General features: G+C 45.2%; 1 long non-coding RNA gene across 5 annotated transcripts in view; it reads left to right on the forward strand.

Moving 5' to 3' along the window:
- Positions 1-654: 654 nt before the first annotated feature.
- LOC148142000 (uncharacterized) overlaps positions 655-16,482 on the forward strand; it is a 29,311-nt gene continuing 13,483 nt past the window's right edge. For 2 of the 5 annotated variants that reach the window (XR_015752286.1, XR_015752285.1), the window contains exons 1-3: positions 655-705; positions 8,728-8,835; positions 11,892-11,999. This is a non-coding gene — a long non-coding RNA (uncharacterized LOC148142000). Of the gene's footprint in view, positions 706-1,037; positions 1,068-3,284; positions 3,380-3,425; positions 3,449-8,727; positions 8,836-11,891; positions 12,000-16,482 lie in introns of those variants that run through there. The other 3 variants (XR_015752288.1, XR_015752287.1, XR_015752289.1) reach the window with 3 other exon arrangements.

Consider the following 16,482-nt stretch of genomic DNA (forward strand, 5'->3'; position numbering starts at 1 on the left):
GTAGGTAAAGCAGCATCCAAGAAGCAGAAGAATCGACATTTCGGGCAAAAGCCCTTCTTCAGGAATGAGGAGGGTGTGCCAAGCAGGCTAAGCTAAAAGGTAGGGAGGAGGGACTTGGGGGAGGGGCATTGGGAATGCGATAGGTGGAAGGAGGTCAAGGTGAGGGTGATAGGCCGGAGAGGGGATGGGGGCGGAGAGGTCGGCAAGAAGATTGCAGGTCAAGAAGGCAGTGCTGAGTCTGAGGGTTGGGACTGAGATAAGATGGGGGAGGGGAAATGGTTGGGACTGAGATAAGGTGGGGGGAGGGGAAATGCCCGAAACGTTGATTCTCCTGCTCCTCGGATGCTGCCTGACCTGCTGCGCTTTTCCAGCAACACATTTTTCAGCTCTGATCTCCAGCATCTGCAGACCCCACTTTTTCCAATTCTTACTCTCAGTGAACTCTCCCATCACATGACCCAACATATCAGCTAAAGCAGGATGCACTGCGCGTGCACGAGCCAAAAAAGGGACTAGGTGATTGATGTCAGCACCGGACCAATGAAAGGACGGTGGGCGGAACTGGAGGACCTGGCGGGGCGGTTGGTCCTCCAACCAATCAAAGTGAATGAGGGGCGGAACTAGACTAAACCACGTGATCACCCTTGCGCGCGGCGCAGAGTCGCTGTAATACAAGCTCGGCAAGTTATGGAGCGAAAGGATACGGTAAGAAATAAACGGAGGGAAACGGGGAAAAAAAAGTGTTCCTATGAGAGGAGAGGTTTTATAACCAAATTGTGCACGTCGGAAAACACAAATTTGAACGTCCCAGTCCCGCGTTTGCAGTAAACGGGGAATTGCCTCAGCATGGCTCCAGGGCTGAGTGAGCGCCGCCATCTTTATTTTGGGCAATGATTCACTGGACACGTGCGGAGCCGCCATCTTTGTAGGGGGCAAAGTGCAGCATTTCTCTGGTAAACGTCATAGGGCAGGATTTGCACAGAGCATATTCAAACCTGGAGAGATGGGTGTTTATTTCTGGATTTCTTTTGTCATTCATTTAAATGATTTGGATGTCAACATAGGAGGTATAGTAAATGAGTTTGCAGGTCATACAAAATTGGAGGTATTGTGGACAGGGAAGAAGGTTACCTCAGAGTGCAATGGAATATTGATCAGATGGGGTTTAATTTAGATAAATGTGAGGTGCTGCATTTTGGAAAAGCAGATCAGGGCAGGACTTATACACTGAATGGCAAGGCCCTGTAGAGTCTTGCGGAACAAAGAGACCTTGCACTGCAGGTTCATAGTATTAAAAACAAAATCAATAAAGTTTAGACGAGACCACCAAAACTGGAAACGAAACAATTTATTCTACGATCTTGCAAGAATCGGACTCCAATTGTACAGAACAATTGAAGTGAGGAAAAATTCAAATTACTACACTAGTTATACGTTTGAGACAAGTGAGGTCATCTCTCCCGACTATGACTGACTCCTATACTACCCAATCTTTCGTATTGATTTCTATTAATGCCCAGCTATGCTCCACCCTTATTGCCCCCTTCTCTCCAAGTTGGCAACTTTCCCCTCTGTAAGTGCTGACACAAGGCTAAACCTATATCTTGATGTTCCTTCTCACTTGTCTCAAACGTATAACTGGTGTAGTAATTTGAATTTTTCCTCACTTCAATTGTTCTGTACAATTGGAGTCCGATTCTTGCAAGATCGTAGAATAAGTTGTCTCGTTTCCAGTTTTGGTGGTCTCGTCTAAACTTTATTGATTTTGTTTTTAATACTGTGAACCTGCAGTCCAAGGTCTCTTTGTTCCGCAAGACTCTACAGGGCCTTGCCATTCAGTGTATAAGTCCTGCCCTGATCTGCTTTTCCAAAATGCAGCACCTCACATTTATCTAAATTATCCATAGGTATATTATGATCTGGTTCAACATTTTGTATTAACTCTGCTGGTACATTCCATCTCTGCATATTTCAATGACTTGTATCATTTTGTATAGCTCAAGCATTTGGTTATCTCAGCTTTTTGCTGAAAACACAATTTTTAAATAAAACTTATTTGAACTTTATTTTAAACATTGAACTTATTTGAAACTTATAATAATTACACACTAAAATTAGTATTTAATGAACCATAATTATAGATTCTCTTCCCTAAATACTTAGAGTAATAGTTCTCTTGCTGTACCCATTTTTCTGTATGCTTTTTCTATATCTGCAAAAACAACACTTTTCCCCATTTCTAACAATAGTTCCTTGCCAGTCAAGTTGCAAGTAGATCGGATAGTGAAGGAGGTGTTCAGTATATTTTCCTTTATTGGTTACAGCATCGCATATAGGATGTGGGAGGTCATGTTGCTGTACAGGACATTGATTAGGCCAGTTTTGGAATATTGTGTGCAATTCTGGCCTGCCTCCTATCAGAAGGGTGGTGTTAAAGTTGAAAGGTTTCAAAAAAAGATTTACAAGGATGTTGCGAGAATTGGAGGATTTGAGCTACAGGGTGAGGCATAAAAGGCTGGGGCTGTTTTTCCTGGACTACCATAGGCTGAGCAGTGATATCATGGAGGTTTATACAATAATGAGGGGCATGGATAGGGTAAATGAACAAGGTGTTTTTCCTGGAGTGGTTGCGTCCAGAAGTAGAGGGCATTGCTTTAGGATGAATGGGGAAAAATTTCAAAGGGGCCGAAAGGCCAACTCTTTAATGCAGTGGGTGGAATGAGCTGCCAGAGGAAGTGGTGGAGGCTGGTACAATTAAAACATGTTAAAGGCATCTAAGTAGATACATGATATGATTAGGAAGCGTTTACAGGGATATGGGCCAAGTAGTTGCAAATGGGAATAGATTAGGTTCGGATATCTGGTTGGCATGGATGAGTTAGACCGAAGGGTCTGTGTTGGTGCTATACATCTCTATGACTGTGGGATCATAACAGCTAATATTGCTCTGATTCACCTCTGGGCTCCCTCATGACCACTTTGTCAATATCTAGCTTCCTCAGTCTCGAACAATGGGTGTATTTTTGGTCTGTTTAGTATTTTACTATTACTTTACAGAGATTCTTGTAAGTTAATTTTTCACTGCTGTCCAGCCCCTGACCATGTGCTGCTTATTATTTTTTTCTGGAAAATCTTTGACAGTCAAGAATTCTTTTCTCCAACAAGCAAGTGTATTTTCCTTCCATTTCTGACTATCTCATTCTGCACCATTTTCATTCCCTGTAATCCGTTTTGCACTCCCTGAAACATCAACTGTGTTTCTCCTTCCACAGATACCAGTGATTAATGCCAAAGCCCTGTAGCCTGGGGAGAGGGTGATGTTTGACTTTCTTGTACAGCTGCAGTTTGTGTGGTGAAGGTGCTGCCACAATGTGGTTGGGTAAGAGACATTGCAGAGTACTCATTCAGCAACAGTAAAGATCTGAAGATAATGTCCAAATCAACAACAGTTTGTATTTTTATTATCATGCTTATACTTTTACACAACTATTATTAAGAACTTTAGACATGAGGCCAGAGATGGTGATATTAGGTCAGGTGACCAAAAGCATTGCCAAATAAGCAGGTTTTGAGGAATGTCTTAATGGAGGAAAGCAGACCTGAGAGGTTTTGGCTGAGAATTTCAGACCTTGCTGCTTTGGCAACTGTAAAAGCAGCCACACAGGTGATGTAATGAATTAACAAATCATTGGGAGTCTCGAACAGAATGGGTTGTCGAGGTTTCAAAGGGTGTGTGATGCAGCGAGCTTGGGATGATCACATCCAGGAATTAAATCAAGGGTGCGAATTTTAACTTGAGGGATGTTGGCTGGATGCTGGCAGGAGAGACTAGATTGGGTTGGGATGTCAGGTCGGCATGGACGGATTGGATTGAAGGGTCTGTTTCCATGCTGTACATCTCTGTGGCTCTATTTTGTTGATTATGAATAGGAGCCTTTTGATGGATCAACAAGTTTTGGTGTGAGGGAGTACTTGGGCAGCAGAGATTTAGTTTTTCTTGAGATTACAGGGAGGTTGAATGTGGGAATCTGGCCAGGAGTGTGTTTGGATAATGAAGTCTGGAGATAACACAAGGTGGATGAGAGTATATGAGCTGAGACAAGGGTAAAATCAGCTAGAAATAGTGGTCTTGGAGTGGGACTGGGCTGTCACCCTCACCTTATCTCTAGGATTCAGCTGGTTGTCAGGTTGTGAATCAGGGCGGTAACACAATCGGGAGCTGAGTGGTCCTGGTGGAGCCTAAAATGAGTGTCACTGAGCTGGCTGTTGCTGAGCAGCTGCTGCTTGGTAGCCCTGTTCGTGACATATTCCATCGAGTGTGGACTGACAGATGGAAATTGCCTGGGTTGGATTTCCCAGTGTTTTTGTGTTGAACATCCCCGGGCAATGTTCCACATTGTCGGTCGATGCCAGTGCTGGAGCGGTACTTGGCTTGGTGGGTGGCAAGTTCTGGAGCACAAGCCATCAGTATTATTGCCAGAATATTGGCAGTGCCTGCAGCCTTTGCACTACTTAACCATTTCTTGATGTTATTCAAACAGAATCAAACTGGCTTAAAACTCACATCTGTGATGTTGGAAACCACTGGAGAAGGATGAGATGGATCATCCCACTTTGCACTTCTAGCTGCAGATTGCTGCAAATGCCGTTGTCTTAGTTGGTGCATGGATGTGTGAGGCCCGACCATCAGTAAAGGTGGGGATATCTGTGATGTTTCCACCCGTGAGTTGTTTAATTGTCCATCACCATTCACAATTGGGTGTGGCAGAACTGCAGAGCTCCGATCTGTATCATTGGTTGTGGGATCGTTTAGCTCTGTTGCTTGCTGCTGATGCTGTTTGAAATGCAGATAGTTCTGTTTGGTAGCTTCACCAGGTTGGCACTTCATTTTTAGGTATACCTGGTGCTGCTCATGGCATGCCCTCCTTTACAGTCCATTGTGATGGATGGGAGCCGGACTTACAAACCCATGAGATTACAGATTGTGCTGGAGGACAGTTCTGCTGCTGTTGATGTCCCACAGAGATACCCAGTTTGAGATCCTACATCTCTTCGAGGTCTGTCCCATTGAGAACAGTGATAGTGTCACTCAACACAGTGGAGGGTTTTCTCACCTTTAAGCCAACACTTTGTCTCCAAAAGGAATGTGTGATGGTCACTCTTACCGATATACTGTCATGGACAGATGTATCTGCAGCTGGTCAATTCATAGCAATGAGATCAAGTATGTTTTTCCCTCTTGATGGTTCCCTCACCACCCGTTGCAGACTCAGTTGAGCAGCTATATCCTTCAGGATCTGGCCAGCTCAGTCAGTAATTCTGTTGCAGAACTAGTCTCGATAGTGGACATTGAAATCCTGTACCCAGAGTACGTTTGACACCATTTTACTTCCTCAGTGCTTCCTCCAAATGTTGTTCAACATGAAGGAGAAGTGATCCATCAGCCAAGGGAGGACAGTACGTGGTAATCAGCAGGAGCCATGAGACTTCCTGGTCTCCGGAGTCAATTCTGAGTACTCTGAGGGCAAATCCTCCCTGTCTGTGCCACCACCTCTGCCTGGTCTGTCCTGCTGGTGGAACAGGACATATCCAGAGATTTCAGGAGAAAGTGAAGACTGCAGATGCTGGAGATCAGAGTCAAGAGTCTGGTGGTGGAAAAGCACAGCAGGTCAGGCTGATAAAGGGCTTAGTCTCGAAACGTCGATTCTCCTGCTCCTCGGATGCTGCCTGACCTGTTGTGCTTTTCCATCACCACAATTTCAATATCTTGGGATGGTGATGGTGGTGTCTGGTCATTGTCTGTAAGGGTTGATTTCATGAGTATGTCAGGCTGTTCCTTGACTGGTCTGTGAGACAGCTCTGCACATTTTGGCACCAAAATCCAGATGTTAGTCTGGAGGACGTTGCGTCATCGAGAGGGCTGATTCTGTGGTTGTATTTTCTTAGATGCCGAGTGGTCCATCCAGTTTCATTCCTTTGTTGAGACTTTGCAGTGATTAATACAGTGAATAGCTTGCTGTGCCACTGTCAGGTTGGCAGGGCATTTTCTGCCATTGACAATGATTCCATGGAGATCAGGAGATTCCTAATTCCAGTTATTTTTTCTTGAATTCAGATTCCACCATCTGCCAAGATGGGATTCGAACCAGGACTTTAGTCGTTTGTTTTAATATTTTGGAATAAAATTTAAATACATTAGGTTTGTTCACTCACTTTAAATATCACTTACCCAGGTTTTGTTTCTTTGTGAAACACTGTTAATCATCCTGTCTCCTCCATCATTCTCTCCAGCAGCAAGAGTTTGGAGCACGTGGAGTTTCTCTGTCACTAAGACTGAGATAATCTGATCTGTTGCTTCTCTCCCTCCCACTAGCCCACTGAGTCAAACTGCCTCGTGTGGTGTTCCCGGATTTTGTCCAAACCTATGTCTTTCTCCAGTCTCTTGTCAAGCCTTATCAGAGCTCATCTTGACCCTTTACCCTAATCTCTCTAAACCATAGACTTTCCAACTCTCTTTTCTCCTCCTCCTCATCAGTCCCCCTCACCGATTCACAGACATTGTTCCTTGTTCTGTCTTTTCTGGTTATGTCCTTCTATCCCATTCTGTGAAAAGCTAACATTTGTCCTCACGGTTGTTAGAAAATCCTGCTCCATCTCCACTCTCTCTTTCCTTTCTGAATTGCTTGCATTTGGTGTCCCTCGTGGATCTATCCTTGGCCCCTCCTCTATCTCACCTACATACTGCCAGGAGGTGACATTGTGCAAAAGTACCATGTTGGGTTTCACATATACACTGACGATGCCCAGCTCTCCCTCCCCATCATCCCTCTCCATTACTCCACTGTTACTCAGTTATCAAACTGCTTACCACATTCCCACTACTCGATTAGGTGCAGTTTCCTCCAATGAAACATTGTAATGGTTAAACCCGTTGCCTGACAAATTCCTTTCCCTTACTGCTGAGCCTCTCCCTCTCAGTGGGAACTATGCAGCAGAACTACACTCTTCACAATATGGCAGTTATATCTGACTCGAAGCTGACCTTCTGATTAGACATCTACACAATTCCAATCACCAGGAATTCCAATCTCTTAAACGTTGCTTGTCTCCTCCTCACTCCAGCTCCATTGCGACTGAAACCCCTTGCCCGTGTCTGTGTTGCCTTAAACTTGACGAATCCAAAACAGAGCCCTTGATTCTGTGACTGGCTCAGAATCTGGTTTCAGAATCCCCTCTCAGTATTTACTCTCAGACACATCAGTATTTATTCTGTCAAACCCCTTAAGAATCTGGTGGTGGGGTCTGATTGTAGGTGGTGGAAATGGCAGAGGCTGATGTGTTGTATCTGGGTGGAAGGTAAGGACTTGACCGGGTGGGTGGTTCTATCCTTGTTGCAGTTGGAGGTGTGGGTTTCTAAGGCAGAGGTGCGGGAAGTGGAGGAGATACATTGGATGGTATTGACCACATGGGAGGGGAAATTGCAGCCCTTGTAATACGCGGCCATTTGGTATGTTCTGGCCTCACTGGAACACTGCAGTAAGCATGAGATAGAGATGTTGGCCAGGGAACAGGATCGTATGTTAAAGTGACAGGCAGCTGGAAGCTCAGGGTCTGTTTTTGCAGCAGAACGTAGATCATCAGTCGGCATTTCCGCCACCTGCACTGAGATGCTGCCAGATACAGGTTCCTGTCCCCTTCATTAACAGCTATGCACCCTCCCAGCCAGAACGTAATCCACTCCTTTGTCTTTCCAAATGTTCCGGTCTCTCTTTGGATTCTGTCCCTCCCTATTATTTACTCTTTAACCCCTATCTCCTGCAGTACAAAGATCTGCAGGTTAGTTGAATTGGCCAAGCTAAATTTCCCATAATGCTCAGGGATGTGTAGGTTAGGGGCATTAGTCAGGAGTAATATATAGTAATAGGGTAGGGGAATGGGTCTGGGTGGGATACCCTCGGAGGGATGCTGTGGACTTTTTGGGCCGAATGGCCTGTTTCCACACTGTCAGAATTCTAATTTTCCCAGCTCCCATCGGTTCTGAGGAAGGGCCACTGGACAGATTTCTGTTCCCAGATGCTGCCAGACCTGCTGAGCTTTCCCAACACCTTCTGATTGTTGTTCCTGATTGACACCACCTGGCTTTGATTCAGACAGGGGGAGGATCCCACCACTGACCTCACAATGGGGTCCAGCTGATTGATGGCAGCTTCGGACCAATAGGAAAAGGTGGTGGGACTGGTGGACGAAGTGGAACCAGCTGGTCATCCAAACAATGGGAGTGAATAAGGGGCGTGGCCAATGGGATGACACGTCACCGTAATTCAGCCGATGCAGTGCCACATGACTCGGCAGTTGGTGAATGTGGGAGACGCAAACAGGGAAGGGGAGAATGGCCTCAGAGACAGGGAGATAATGAGTCACTTTAGACTGGGAAGTTTTAATTACACTCTGTGCGGTTCGTAAGTCTGAATTAGAAACTCTTAGTCCCGCGTTTGCAGCAGATGGGAAAATGGCTGCAGCCCTCAGGCGGTGAAAAGTCCTGGGATATTGCCGCCATCTATATTAGGGGCAAGGTACAGGTGAGGCGCATGTGCATGTCCCCTTCCTAGGATGGGGGTTGCAATTTGAAGAGAGTCATTTACACATCAAGCACATACCAAGAGATAAGTATGTCTTTATATTCTTCTGTACTGACTGTGAGTTTTGTTTTGTGAATTCATTTCATAGGATATTAAATCAGAATAATTGAGGCTGGGATCTCAAAAGCAAGTTTTTACAGTCAATGGAGTCATCAGGATCTGAATATCATTGGCATTTAACTGTGAAAGGAGAAAGGTTTGTCTGATCTGTTTGTGGGAAGATATCTCCAATATTTTTGTTAAGCAGAAAGACGTACAAATTCATGGTTGGGTCACCCTTTGGGTAAGTGCTCTGTTCTGGGCCCTGCAGCAGAGGAAGGAGATATTGGCCTGAGAGGGAGCACAGATTTATCCAAATTACACGTCGCCTCTTTGTAAGAACTCTCAGATTTAGACCCAATTACCCACTTCATGATGTTAACCTGTAAACATCATATTCTCAATTACCTGCAAACTTCCCATTAAAAATCCTTTTGGACTCAAATTCCAGTACCTTTTCAGGTGGAACGTTCCAGATTCTGACAACTGTCTGTTCATCCAGAAACTGCTAAAGTCCATGTTGTCTCTGGTTAAAAAGGGCTGAATTGAAAGATGCAATGCTGGTCCTGAGCTCCCATTGAGATGCATTGGAACAGTACAGGAGGCTGAGGGGAGTGTAGGTGTGAGCAGACAATGAAAATGGCAGGGCTGCACGGTTCAATGAGAGTACTTTTGAGTTGGATGTGAACAGAGTGAGATGAAACTCCTTTTAGTTCAGGCCGTTCAGAATTTCACATGGTCCCAATGGGAACAGACAGTTTTTAAGTGATACCTGCAGAGTATTTGTTAACAGTTTTTAAAGTATTTTTCCTGAGGGCAGTTGAGAGTTAACCACATTGCTGTGGTTCTGGAGTCTCATGTACGCCAGACCAGGTGAGGAAGACAGTTTCCTTCCCTACAGGACATTAGTGAACCAGATGGGTTTTCTAACAATCAACAATAGTTTCATGGTCATCATTCGCCTTTTCATTCGAGATTGTATTGAATTCCGATGCTGCTATCAGCCATGTTGGGATTCTAACCCTTATCCTCGGAATATTGCACATGTCACTCATCTGGCAGGAATGCCATTAAGCCATTGCCTCCCTTTTTAGCAATGTTTAAAAGAAAGTTCCATCATTCTTCGTGTACAATTTGAGACAAGATACTGCAACGTCCATGTGTCAGCCTCTCCAAAAGGTCAATCAACAGAAATTTGTTTGGGGGTGAAATAGTTCACTTTTTTTGGGCCAGTTTATTAAACAAAAATGAATCTAAATAAAAATCTTATGCCACGGACATGTAATTTCTGAAGACGGAAGGGAATTACAGAGACAGGGAGGGTTGTGGGGCCAGAGGGGGATTGTTGTAAAAACATCACTGTGGTGTACATGGACTGCAGCATTTCAGGGAGGCGGTTAACCACCACTTTCTCCAAGACAAGTAAAGGTGGCCAATAAATACTGGTCTGGGCAGCAAAGGCAACCCCCAGTGAATAAAACCAAGCAGTGACCTCTCTGAGCTGACTTGCTGTGAAGTTAAAAACCTCTCTGGAAATGGAGTGGGCAGAGAAGAGAAACAGTGACATTTATTTCGTAGCTGGCCTCAGAGAAACCTCGCCCTTGGAAGTACTCAGAGCCGGAGATCAGCTCAGTGAGTTTCAGTCTCTTCAAATATCAATTTTAGTTGGTTTTATTTTATTAAATCTACAATTGTGAGTCAGGTGAGGATTTCTTTTTAATGTCTTACGGTCCCTTGATTAAATGTTTAAGATTTGAAACGTAAGCATTAAGTTATTCTCGGGCAGTATTTTTCGAGCAGTAAGACTGCCTTTGTCTTGGTCTGTAGATTAAGGCGGAGAGATGGCCTGTTGTAGAGTGGCGTGCTGCTCCTGTCGGATGTAGGAAATTTGGGAGAGTTTGAATGACCCTGATGATTATGTCTGCAGGAAGTGTGATTGCAAATCCTGTTGGATCGCATGGATTGGTGGAGGAGTGATTAAAGGCAGTGAGGAAGTGACAGGAGCCGGAGGGTGTGATAGGTGTCAGTGTCAGGAATGCAGGATACTGCAGATACAGTCAGGTAGATGGGTTACCTCCAGGAAAGCTAGGAGAGGTAGGCAGGTACTGCAGGAGTCTCCTGTGGCTATCCCCATCTCAGACAAGTATACTGTTTTGGAAAATATAGGTTGTAATAGACTTTCAGGGGAATGTAGCACTGACAGCCAAGTTACTGGTACTGAGACTTGCTTCTAACATAATGTGAGGTATATCCAGTTCCACACGATCGATGGTGATAGGGGACTGTCCAGTCAGGGGCACAGTCTGCCATTTCTGCAGCTGACAGTGAGACATCAGAATGGGGTGGTGCTGCCCTGGTGCCAGTGTCAAGGATGTCTCACAGAGGGAGCAGAATATTCTCAAAAGGGAAAATAACCAGTGGGAGGACATTGTTCATTGGTACCAATGGCATAGGAAGGGGAAAGCATGGGGTCCTGACGAGCAGGGAGATTTGCTAATGCCACTCGGGAGGCATTAAGCCAGTGAGGGAGTCGGGGTAATCCTAAAGAGATAGTGAGAAAAGAGGTGAGTCTGAGGCTGGTTCACCAGTCAGACTGTCAAGGCAGGCAAGAGCAAGTCACAGAATGAGGTGCGACGGACCGGTTGCACTGCATTTATTTCAGTGCAAGAGACCTGACAGGTCAGGCAGGTGGGCTCAGGGTATGGTTTTGAACATGGCACTGGGATATTACAGCAATTACAGAGGCATCACTCAGGGATGGATCGGACTAGCAGCTTAATGGTCCAGGGTATAGATGCTATAGCAAGGATAGAAAGGGGCCAACAGAGAGGTGTTTTTGATGAGGGATAACATTATGGCTGGGCTTCGGGAGGATGTTCCTGGGAGTACATCCAGGCAATTTATTTGGTTGGTACTGAGAAATAAGAAAGGGATGACCATCTTACTGGGATTGTATTATAGACTCTCTCCCAATAGTCAGCGGGGAATTGAGACACAATTTTACCAGGAGACCTCAGTTATCTGTAAGCATAATATGGATGCAATGATAAGGGGTTTTAACTTTACCAACATGGCCTCGGAGTGCTGTAGTGTTAAGGGCTTGGATGGAAAGATATTTGTTCAGTGTGTACGAGAACATTTCAGATTCAGTTTGTAGGATGTACCGACTAGAGAAGGAACAAAACCTGACCTGTTTTCTATATTCATTCACAGGATGAGGCTGTCACTGGCTCGGCCAGCATTTATTGCTGCGTTAACCCCGAGGGCAGTTAAGAGTCAACCACGTTGCAATGGTCTGGAGTCCCATGCAGACCAGACCAGGTAAGGATGGCATTTTCCTTCCCTAAAGGTCGTGAGTGAACCACATTGGTTTTTCCAACAATTGACAATGGATCCCTTGTCGTCACTAGATTATTTTTTCCAGATATTTATTGAATTCACGTTCCAAAATCTGCCGTGATGGGATTCAAACCCAGGTCCCCAGAACGTTATCTGGGTCTCTGGATTAACTGTTCAGCGATAATTTCACTCCGTCATCACTGCCAGTTAGGAAATGAGGCAGGGTGAGTGACCGAGGTATCAGTGGGGCAGCACATCAGCACCAAAGATCCCACAGTATTGTGGCTCAGTGGTTAGCGCTGCTTCCTCAGCACCAGGAACCTGGGTTTGATTCCAGCCTCGGGCAACTGCCTGTGTTCAAGTTGGCACATTCTCCCCAGTGTTTGAGGGTTTCCTTCGGGTGTTCAGTTTGCTCCCACAGTCCAAAGATGTGTAGGTTAGTTGAATGAACCATGTTAAATTTCCCATAGTGTCCAGATGCAGTATATGAGGTTTTGGGATGTGCAGGCAAATCTCTGCCTGATGTGAAAAGATCCTTTTGTTGTCTTGGACAGAGGTCAGACGGAGGTGTGGCCGCACGTTTTACATTTCCCATGGCGGCAAGGGAGGGTCAAGGGTGTGGACATGGGTTGGTGGGAGGGTGTGGACCGAACATGGGAGGTGCAGAGGGAATGGTCTCTGCGGAACCCAGATAGGGTTGGGGAGGGAAATATGTCTCTGGTGGTGAAGTCTGACTTTAGGTATCAGAAATAAGAGGTTAATGTGCTGTATCTGGAGATTAGTGGGGTGGAAGGTGAAGACCGCAGGGTTATATTCTTTATTGTGGCTGGAGGGGTGGGGTAAAGGCGGAGGTGCGGGAAGTGGAGGGTATGTGTTGGAGGGCATTGTTGATCAAGTCGGAGGAAAATTACGGTCCGTGAAGTAGGCCTTTCTGGGATGTCCTGGAATAGAATCCAAAGAGATTAAACAAACATATCACAGACAAAAGATTAACTGGACCAGAGAATAGGACCCCTTAAAGGTCAACAAGGCTTTCTATGGAACCACAGGGGGTGCGAAAGATATGCAAATATTTCACGTCATTTTTACTGGAGAAGTGTACGGAAGCTCGAGAGATTGGAGAAATAAACAGAGATAACTTGAAAAGTGTCCATATTACAGAGGAGCTGGTATTGGATGTCTTAAATCGCCTCAAGGTGGATAAAGCCCTGGAAAATGATCAGGTGTATCCTGGAAGTTTCTGGAAATCTAGGGAAGTGATTGTTGGGCCTCTCCTGAGGTATTTGTATCGTTGATAGCGACAGGTGAGGTGCCATTATTTTTAAAAAGGTGGTAAGGAGAGGCTAGGGAACAAGAGAACAGTGAGCCTGAAGTCAGTGGAAGGCAAGTTGTTGGAAGGGATTCTGAGGGACAGGATATCCATCTATTTGGAAAGGTAAGGAATGATCAGGGACAGTCAATGTGGCTTTGTACATGCACAATTGTGTCTCACTAACTTGAGTGAGTGTTTTGAAGTGACAAAGAAAATTGATTATGCCAGGCAGTGAATGTTGTTTATATGGACATTCAACAAGGTTCCACAAAGCAGACTGGTAAGCAGGGTTAGATAACATGGAATGCAGGGAGAGCAAGCCATTACAAAACTACCTTGAAGGTTGGAGACAGAGGATGATGGACTGGAGGCCTGTGAGCAGCAATGTGCTGCAAGAATGGATATTGGGCCCTTAAATAAATGACTTGGATGTGACTATATGAGGTATGGTCAGTAGGTTTACAGAAGACACCAAAATTGGATGTGTAGTGGACAGTGAAGAAGGTTAGTTCAGAATACAACAGGATCTTGATCAGATGGGCCATTGGAGCAAGGAATGGCAGACGGAGTTCAATTTAGATAAATGTGAGCTGTTGTATTTTGGAAAGGCAAATCAGGGCAGGACTTATACACTTAATGGCAAAGTCCTGGGGAGCATTGCTGAAAAAAGAGACCTTGGAGTGCAGGTTCCTAGTTCCTTTGAAGTCGAGTCACAGGTAGGCGGGGTAGTGAATGCAGTGTTTGGTACGCTCCTCATTATTGGTCAATGCATTGAATGCAGCTGTTGTGACGTCATATTGTGGCTGGACAGGGCGCTGATTAAGGCCCTTCTGGAATTCTGTTTTCAGTTCCAATCTCCCTGTTCTTGGAATAATGTTGAGAAACTTGAAAGGGTTCAGAAAACATTTGCAAGGATTTTGCCAGGGTTGGACATTTTGAGCTATTGGGAAAGGCTGAATAGGCTGGGACTATTTTCCCTGGAGAGTTGGAGGCTGAGAAGTGATCTTATAAAATCATGAAGGGCATGGATAAGGTGAGCAGTCAGGGACTTTCTCCCAAGTTCGGTGGGTCCAGAACTGGAGGGTACAGGCTTAAGATGAGAGGGGAAAGATTTAAAAGGGATCTATGGGGCATCTTATTCATGTTGAGGGCATTGCAAGTATGGAATGAACTGCCAGAGGAAGGGGTGGAGGCTAGTATAATTGCAGTATTTAAAAGGTATTTGATTGGGTACATGAAGAGGAAGACTTTAGAGGGATAAGAGTGAACCGCTGGCAATGGGACTACATTAACGCTCTCTGTTATTGGTCAATGCATTGAATACAGAAGCTGGGATGTCATATTGTGGCTGGACAGGACGTTGATTAAGCCACTTCTGGAATTCTGTTTACAGTTTGAATTTCCCTGTTCTGGGAAGGATGTTGTGAAACTTGAAAAGGTTTGGACAAGATTTACAAAAACGTTGCCAGGATTGGAGGATTTGGGCTACAGGGGGAGGCTGAATAGGCTGGGGCTATTTTCTGTGGAGAGTCAAAGACTGAGAGGTGACTTCATGGAGATTTATAAAATCACGAGGGGCATGGAAAGGTGAGCAGCCGGAGTCCTATTTCCTCAGGTTAGGTGGGTCCAAAACTGGAGCACCTGGGTTTAAGTTGAGAGGGCAAAGATTGAAAAGGGATCTAAGTGGCAACGTTTTCAAGCTGAGTATGGTGTGTGTATGGGAGGAGCTACCAGATGAAGTAGTGGAGGCTGATAAAATCACAATATTTAAAAAGCTTCCAATTGGGTACATGAATAGGAAGAGTTTTGATGGATACAGGCCAATAGATGGTAAATGGGAATCCATTAGTTTAGGATTCCTTGTTGGCACGGACGAATTGGACCAAAGGTCTGTTTCTTTGATCTTAATAAATTAAGATGCATTCCTCTATTTTGTGGAGAGGTAGCTGAAGCACAGATAATTATCCTTGGAGCTGAGAAGGTGAAGCAGTGATTTCGATCTGGTGCAGATTTGGTTCCAAGGTCTTGAATTTGCAGAGAGAGAGGGAGATTGTTAACATTGTCACAATTTTTAGTAACTACTTTCAAGTAATTGGCAAGTAATACAAGGTGAAAATGTGAACACTATTTTACTCAGTAAGTTCTGAGCATCTGGAACAGTCTGAATGACACAGATTCAGCAGGTATTCTGAAACAGACTTGGAATTTTACTTTTTAAGGAAAGATTTGGGGGGCTATGGGCACATGGGAGGGGACTTGGGACAGATTTGCAGCATCTCCAGAGGGAGAGAGTACAGCCCCAATGGGCTGAATAGCCCCCAGCCCCTGTGCTCTGTGATACTGCCCCATTCACTGTGAATGATGAAGCTCATCCCAGGGCAGAGAGAGGGATTAGCCCTCCACTCTCATCACAATGGGGCCCGGCTGATTGACGGCAGCTCCAGACCAATGGGAGGAGAGTCTGTGTGGTCCTGCAGCCAATGGGAATGAATGAGGGGTGTGGCCATCAAAACAACACCTGTCCATGAGCTGTGCGGGTGCAGTGTCACTGTTTGGGGTTGGGAGAGACAGCAGAGACTGGGACAGATGCTGTTGGACCTGAATTACAAACTCCCGGTAAATTAAACCCAAAGTACTGCGGAAGGTGTAAATCAGAAACAACAACCAGGAGGTTCTGGAAAAGCTCAGCAGGTCTGGCAGTATCTGCGATGAAAAATCATAGTTAAAGTTTCAGACCCAGTGTCCCTTCCTCAGGACAGATGTTACTGAGAAAAAAAAGTCAGTTTATGTGCAGAAGTTAGTGTGGGGGGAGGATAAATGGAGTAAAGGATAGGTGGGGATAGTGTGAGAAGAACGGTTAGATAAAGGATAACGATCTGGCTGGGGGAGGGTGACTAGCTGTTAATGGAGACTGTTAGTTAGTGGCTAACCATAGGTAATGTGTAATGGCAGGCTGTGAGAACAAGGACTGGTGTGTGGGGTAGGGGGCTACGACATGAGGTTGTTAATTTATGGTTAGCCACGAACTGTCTCCATTTTAAGATGTTGCCCACCTATATCACTCCACGATTGGAGCTGCCGAGGACACAAACCTTTGGAATATCCTCCCTCTCTCCGCCTTAAAGATGTATCTAAAAATCGTTCTCTTTAATC

The sequence above is a fragment of the Chiloscyllium plagiosum genome, unplaced genomic scaffold, assembly GCF_037043375.1.
Source record: "Chiloscyllium plagiosum isolate Xiang-an unplaced genomic scaffold, Cpla_swu_hap1 HiC_scaffold_31, whole genome shotgun sequence".
Classification (NCBI taxonomy): domain Eukaryota; kingdom Metazoa; phylum Chordata; class Chondrichthyes; order Orectolobiformes; family Hemiscylliidae; genus Chiloscyllium; species Chiloscyllium plagiosum.